This window comes from Rhincodon typus, chromosome 6, assembly GCF_021869965.1.
Source record: "Rhincodon typus isolate 14 chromosome 6, sRhiTyp1.1, whole genome shotgun sequence".
NCBI lineage: Eukaryota > Metazoa > Chordata > Chondrichthyes > Orectolobiformes > Rhincodontidae > Rhincodon > Rhincodon typus.
Window position 1 is genome coordinate 104,470,448 of NC_063337.1, and position 7,454 is coordinate 104,477,901.

Below are 7,454 nucleotides of genomic sequence, written 5' to 3' on the forward strand. Positions count from 1 at the left end.
AGTCTTTCATGTTGTAGTCTTTAATAGTATATGTGAGAGACATAAGTTACTTCCTGTTTAACATTTCAAGTAAAACTTCAGTGCTTAAAATCTGGTGACTAGTGTTGTAAGCAGAGCACCATTTATTTGTGGTGCCTTTACTGTGTTTGGCAGCAAATGGATATATGACAATATAATATGTATTTATGTTTATCTTGTTCGGTTTGCAGATGTTGAAAACATATGATCTGAATATAGAATGCTAATCCTCTCTCCTTTCCAAAACCAAGGTGAATGTATTATGCATAATATGACAATGCCTGTCTGTGCATGATATTTTTTGACATATCTCAAACATGATTCTTATGGTATTAATTAATCAAAAGGAAATATTTTCATAAGATAATATGACTGGGCGTAGGATCTGGTATATTGCCGTGTCTGTTTTGGCATGTTTCCTTTGTGCAGCAAAATTGGCCAGGTTAACTCTAGTGTCTGAACCAATACTACTGTACAGTTCAGAGAAGCAATGGGAAGTCTCATTTCCATTGAGAGTTTTAAACTCTTTCCCCACTGTCAATGATTGCTGCTCAAGTCGCTGTGAACTCCTCAATAAATAAAAAACTACCTGAGCTCCTGTGAGCTTCCACACCAATAATCAATGACCATTTCTGCAGTCAATGTCAGACACTTATTAAGCCAGTGCGTATCTTCAAATCAGTTTGGGACATTGACCCCTACTCAGTGATAGATCCCCACTATCATTTTAAGGCATCCAGCATTGATATGAGACAGACTGCATTAAGTGAGACACCCTTACTCATTAATCAGAGACCTTTGAGTGCAATGAGTCCCTTCCAGTCTGTGAGATCCCTTCCAGTCAGAGACTGGTCCAAGTGTAAGATCCCTTTGTCAGGATGAAACCTTTGCATCATTGTGAAACTTACTAGCAAGTATGAGATCCCTTAAAGTCATTGGGTACCTGGTCATTGTGAGGTCACCCTATTCACTATAAAACTGGCGTATTACTATGAGTCCCCAGTGAATAAGAGACTCTCAATCAATATGGGAGCTCTAATTTGTTTGAGATCTAATGCCAATTCAGTTTGTGTATCCTTATATCACTGAAACACCCTTCAGGCATTTGAGATTCTTCCAGTCAGTGTGAACTCCCACTGTTAATGAGAGAGACCTCCCCCCACCACAACGCAAGTTGTTATGAGCCCCCAGCTCTCAAGTGAGACTATTCATTTGGTGTAGCCTCACCCAGTCTGTGAGAGGCAGAGTGAGACACCCCAGTCAATGTGAGATATGCTTGTCAATGCCAACTCCACATAAACGACCGACTTCTTAGTAAATGTGAGATACCCCCTCCCTGGTCAATGAAAGACTTCTTCCGACAGTGCACAGCCTTGTGCACTCTTGACTTTGTATACCCACCTCCATTGTTGGGTTTCCCTTCAGCAGTCTAAGCCGTACACTCTGGATTTCCCTCCCTAAACCTCTACACCCTTCTCACCTCCTTTGAAGCAATTCTGAAACTAACCACTACTGTTCTAATTGTCCTTCTTTGGTTTGATGCTTATTTTTTCTAATTATCTTTTTGTAAAGTGTCGTTATTTTTACTACATGAATGGTACTATGTAAATGCATGTTATTATTGTTCTATATCCCATTCCACTTTAACATATTTGTTTTAGCTCATTGTAACCAATGATATCCTCTTGTGAATGGGTGCACACAGCAATGCATTTGCAGACCTACGTTTCAACACACTGACCTAACAGTTCAATGATTTAAATTGGCATTTAAATTGTTTTTGCTTCACTGGCTAATGTTGATGGTATAAATCTGTGGAATGGTCTGTTAGGATTACACAAATTATCTTAGTACTTCAAGCAGTTCATCACTATCATCAACAGTGCTATCAAGCAGCACTTACACAGCAATAACCTGCTCACTGATGCTTAGTTTGGGTTCCACCAGGGCCACTAAGCTCCTGACCCCATTACAGTCTTGGTCCAAATCTGAACCAATGAGTTGAACTCCAGACGTGAAGTGAGAGTGACTGCCCATGACATCAAGGTAGCATTTCACTGAGTTTGGCATCAATGAACACTCGCAAAATTGAAGTAAATGGAAATCAGGGAAAACATTCAACTGATTGAAGTCATTCCAAATGCAGAGGAAGATGGGCATTGTTGTAGGTCAGTGATTTCAATTTTAGGGCATACCTGCTGAAGTTCCTCAGGCTAGTGCCCCCAGACCAACAAACTTAAACTTCTTCATCAATAACCATTGCACCCCCTCCTCCCCCCCATCCTGCCAAAACAAAAATAGGTTGTGGGAATTTTCTCTAATGATTACACAATGTTCAACATCATTCTTGACTCCTCACGTAGTGAAGCAGTCCCTGTCCATATACAGGAAGGCCTGGACAACGTCCAAGTTTGAGCTGAAAGCTACACAACTATCAAGCAATGACTAACGCCAGCAAGACAGAATCTAGGATTTACATGACATTCAGTGGTCTTACCACAAACATCGTGCAGGTTACCATTGACACAAATCTAACTGGCCTAGCCAGTCTAGGGTTGGAATGTGCAGTGGGCAATTTAACACTCAACTCCCCAAAATTTGTCCACGTTCAGAACTACAGCCTCAAAAAGACGCAAGAGGCTCAACACCATCCAGGACAAGGTAGACTGCTGGATTGGCAGCTCATACAGCACCTTAAACATTTATTCTCTCCACCACCAATGCAAAGTGGTAGCAGTGTCTACAATAAACAAAGTGCACTGCAGCAAATTACCAATGTCCCTTCCACAACACCTTCTAAACCTGCAAACCGTATGACCAAGAAGGACAAGAGCATCAGAGATGTGAGAGTAGTATTACCTGCAGCTTCCCCCTTGAGCCACACATCTTCCTGACTTGGAACTATATCGCAGTTTCTTCAGTTTCACTGAGACAAAGTCCTGGAGTTCAATAACAGCACTCTCAGGTATACCTACATTAGATGGACTTCAGTGATTCAATAAGAATTATCCAGCAATGTTCAAATCCCTTGGATGAAAATTAAAATATTGTTGTAACACACTATTTTTTGATAAAAGAGAAGTAATCAGCCTAATTATTCATCGTTTATTTTCAAATTAGAGTGGGAAACTTTGTGCATCTCAAGGTGGGAGATGTTAGTCTAGGAACTAAATGATTTTTTCCCATCACTTCTAGAACATATGTATTTCATACAGAAACAAGCCCCCTCCACTTGCTCAAAACAATCCACCTTAACCTTAATCTCAGAAGATGCGGAGCTACTGTACCAATGTGACTTGCTTAGTTTATCAGACAAATTGCCCACAGTATTCCTCAGAGTCAGATTATCAATTTATTGCAGATTCTTTGGCACTTTGTGCTTTTGAACTATTCCCAGCAGGAGTGAGCTCTGACTGTTCATATTGGTTTAATGTCGGCCTGTTAAAATCAACTAAAGAATTTATTTGATTGGTCTCAGTTCAGACTCGAATCTAGACCTCTGTAACGATGCACAGTGGTAGTTCGATGTATAAGGCAGCCCCATTATGAATGTTTAAAAGTACCCTAACTCGTTTGTTCATGTATTAATATGTGTTGATTTCATTTAAATTTTCCAGAAGTAAATTTAGTGGTGTTTGGTATGGTATCTTGTCATGTCTGTTCTGCATAGTTTCAGCTTTGAAGTTCTTGTAGGAAAGGGAAATTTGATTTTCCATCAGATAAAACATTGTTGTTCCAATGGAAATATATTAATGTTGGCATGTTAGAGATATTTTTACTTTACCTGGCTGAATGTGATTAATACCCAATAAAGCAAAATATTTATATATATTTCTATATCAACATGGGGACAATAAGCTTGAAGCATTGGAACATTAGAACACATCCAAATGTCTAAGAAGGTCTAAACAGGGTGAAGTAAACAGAAGAAACAGTAAGAAACTGCATAAAAGTTTCAAATTAGCTCTTAGGTACAAATAGAGTTAAAGGGTATAATTTAATTGCTATTATAAGATGTGGTTACAGGGTGACCAAGACTGGGAACAGAATATTCAAGGATATTTGTAATTAAGAATGATAGGCACAAAGGCAAAGGAGATTACTTTGCGCTTGGAATAAGGGATGTGATCAATACATTCGTGAAAAAGTATCTTAGATTGAAGAATCAAAATGTAGAACCAGTTTCAATGGAGCTGAGAGACAACAAGGAGCAGAAAACATTGGTTGCACATGTCTATAAGCCATTATCTGGTATTGGTGATCTTGGCACAATAAAAATCAGAGATGCATGTGACATGATTAATATCGTAATAGGTTACATATAAACTGGGTAAGCCTAACCAGCATACTGTGGAGGACGAATTCCTGAAGTGTGTATGAGATGGGTTTCTGGAGCATATTAGGGATTGGACTAGTTTAGAATTAGTATTAATTGATGAGAGAGGGTTACTTGATAAGCCTTTGGGAAGTAGTAACTGTAATATGATAGAATTTTATATTAAGTTTGAAAGTGATATCCTTTATTCTGAAACTAGTGGCTTAAGTTTAACGAAGGAAACTGAAGATCAACTGCACCTCTCCACACACTTCTTCTTGCAAGGATTCTACTCCATTCTCCCAGTTTCTCCATCTCTGCCACATCTGTACTGATGATGCCATCTTCCACTGGCTGCCTCCAACATGACCTCCTTTTTCCTCAACTGATTACTATCCCCCTGCAAATACATCTCCCTTTCATATCTTAATTTACACCTATTTTGCATCTATTTTTATCTTACATCACTATTAACAACCCCTTCCCCATTGTTTTTTACACTGGACTTCGACACCATTTATCCCCACACTCCTCCTCTGTCACTGTCAAAACAATATAAAAATAATTTTCCAAAAACTTTCAGTTCTAAAGAAGACTCTTTCTCTCTCCACAAATGTTGCCATACATGCTCCAGAATTTTCTGTTTGTTTTAAATTGCCAGAATCCTCAGAATTTTGTGATTAAGCTATTAAGCATAAGACAGAAGTTGGCTGTGGTAGGTTGGGATAATACACGAAAAGGATTTGACAGTAGACAGGCACTGTCTGGTCTTTGAAGAGGTATTTGATAATATTCAACAAATGTACATTCCTCTAAGACACAAAAAAAATCATGATGTGGAGGTGCCAGTATTAGACTGGGGTGGACAAAGTCAGAAGTCACATGACACCAGGCTATAGTCCAATAGGTTTATTTGAAATCACAGGCTTTTGGAGCACTGCTGTTTCAAGTCAAGTGAAGTGAAGTGCACTTCACCAGACAAAGGAGCTGTGCTATGAAAGCTTGCGCTTTCAAATAAACCTGTTGGACTATATATCCTGACACACAAAAAAACAGGAAATGTGAATCAACTGTGGCTCACAAAGGGACAAGGGAGCCAGCCTTCAGGTGCAGCCAGCAATTAGGGAGCTAAGTGGTATATCTTTTACACTGCAAGGAGATTTGATTACAAGAGTAAAGATGTCTTGATGCCACTAAATAGAGCCTTGGTGAGACCCTATGTGGAACATTGTGTGTAGTTTTACCCTCTTTAATATCAATGAAAAGATGTACTCGCTTTGGAGGGAGAGCAACAAATGTTCACCAGAATAATCCTTGAGATGATGGTTGTTCTGTGAAGAGAAATTGAGAAGCCTGTGTCTGTTTTGTGTTGCAAGTTACGTTGAAAATTGATTTTTGAAGAATGACAGAGAATTCACAAAATTCTTACGGTCGTGACAGCGTGTGTGGATTGGATGTTTCTGCTATCTGGTGAGTCTAGAACTAAGGGACTTAGTCTCAAAATAAAGAGTAGGCCATTTAAAACTAGAATTAGGAGGAATTTGTTAATTGAGAGGATGTGAATCTTTTAAATTCTTTATCCCAGAGGGCTTTGGAGAAGACAGAAGTTGAGGAACTTTTGATTGTTAATTACATCAAAAGAAAGGAATAAGGGATATAGATTTGAAAGTGAGGCAATGGCCTGGCGATATTATTGCCAGATTATTCATTGGGAAACTTAGCTGTTGTTCTGTTGAATACCACCATGGCAGTTGGTGAAATTTGGATTCAATAAAAAGTATCTGGAATTAAGAATGTCATGGATGATGACTGTGAAATTATTGATGATTGACGCAAAATCCATCTGATTCATTAATGTCCTTTCGGGTAGGAAATCTGCCATCCTTACCTGGTCTGGCCTGTATGTGGCACCAGAGCCACAGCAATGTTGTTCACTCTTAACTGCCCTCCAAAATGGCCACTAAGCCACTCAGTTGTATCAATCGTGATGAAGTCTCAAAGAAATGAAACTAGATGGACCACCTGGCATCGACCCAGGCACCAGAAATGACAATGGCAGAAACAGCCTTGTCGCCCCGGCAAGGTCCTCCTTACTGACATCTGGGGCTAATGCCAAATTTGGGAGAGCTGACTCACAGACTAGTCAAACAACAGCCTACACAGTTGGATTCACGGAATCATACTTTACAGACAATATCCCAGACACCACCCTCACCATCCCTGAATATGGCCTGCCTGACCGCAGGACCGACCCAGCAGAGGTGAAGGTTCCTTGGTAAACAGTCGGGAAGGAATTGCCCTGGGAGTCCTCAACATTGATTCCGGACACCATGAATTCTTATTGCTTCATTGAGTGGCATATCCCCACTCAAAAGCAATAGCATAGACAATTATTCAATTTCTTATTGTCAAGTGTACCTAAGTACAGTGAAAAGTTTTGATTTGCGAGCTATGTAGGCAGATCATAATATACAAGCACATAGAGAACATGGGACATTTAACAGTTGTAAGAAATATGAGAATAAGATCAGCTGTAGAGATCTCGCAAAGAGTTGCCTGGTGTCAGCACAATCTTGAGTATTATGTAGATTCACTGGTGTAGGAGGGTCCACCAATATCCCAATTCTCAATGATGGTAGAGCCCAGCATATCAGCGCAAAAGATAAGGCTGAAGCATTCACAACAATCTTCATCTAGAAAAGCTGAGTGGATGATCCACCTCGGGCCTCATCCGATGGTCCATTGTATCACAGATGCTAATCGTCAGTCATTTTGATTTACTCCATGTGATATCAGAAAAGAGTTGGATGTACTGGATACTTCAAAGGCTTTGGGCCCTAACCCACATTCCAGCAACAATACTGAAGTCATGTGCTCTAGAACTTGCTGCTCCCCTAGCCAAGACGTTCCAGTACAGTTGCAACACTGACATCTACCTGACAATTGGAAAATTGCTCAGGTATGTCCTGTACACAAAAAGCAGAACAAATCCAACCAGGCCAATTATCAATCAGAGACAACAAGGTGCAGAGCTGGATGAACACAGCAGGCCAAGCAGCATCATAGGAGCAGAAAGGCTGACGTTTCGGGCCTAGACCCTTCATCTGATGAAGGGTCTAGG

The 7,454-nt window shown here is 40.0% G+C and overlaps 1 protein-coding gene across 2 annotated transcripts in view; it reads left to right on the forward strand.

The window, feature by feature from the left end:
- Positions 1–226: 226 nt before the first annotated feature.
- LOC109937751 (protocadherin-17) overlaps positions 227–7,454 on the forward strand; it is a 234,516-nt gene continuing 227,288 nt past the window's right edge. Inside the window, exon 1 of one of the 2 annotated variants that reach the window (XM_048598489.1) lies at positions 227–269. The gene's annotated coding sequence lies outside the window, so the exon portion shown is untranslated. The remainder of the gene's footprint in view (positions 270–7,454) is intronic. The other variant, XM_048598488.1, reaches the window with a different exon arrangement.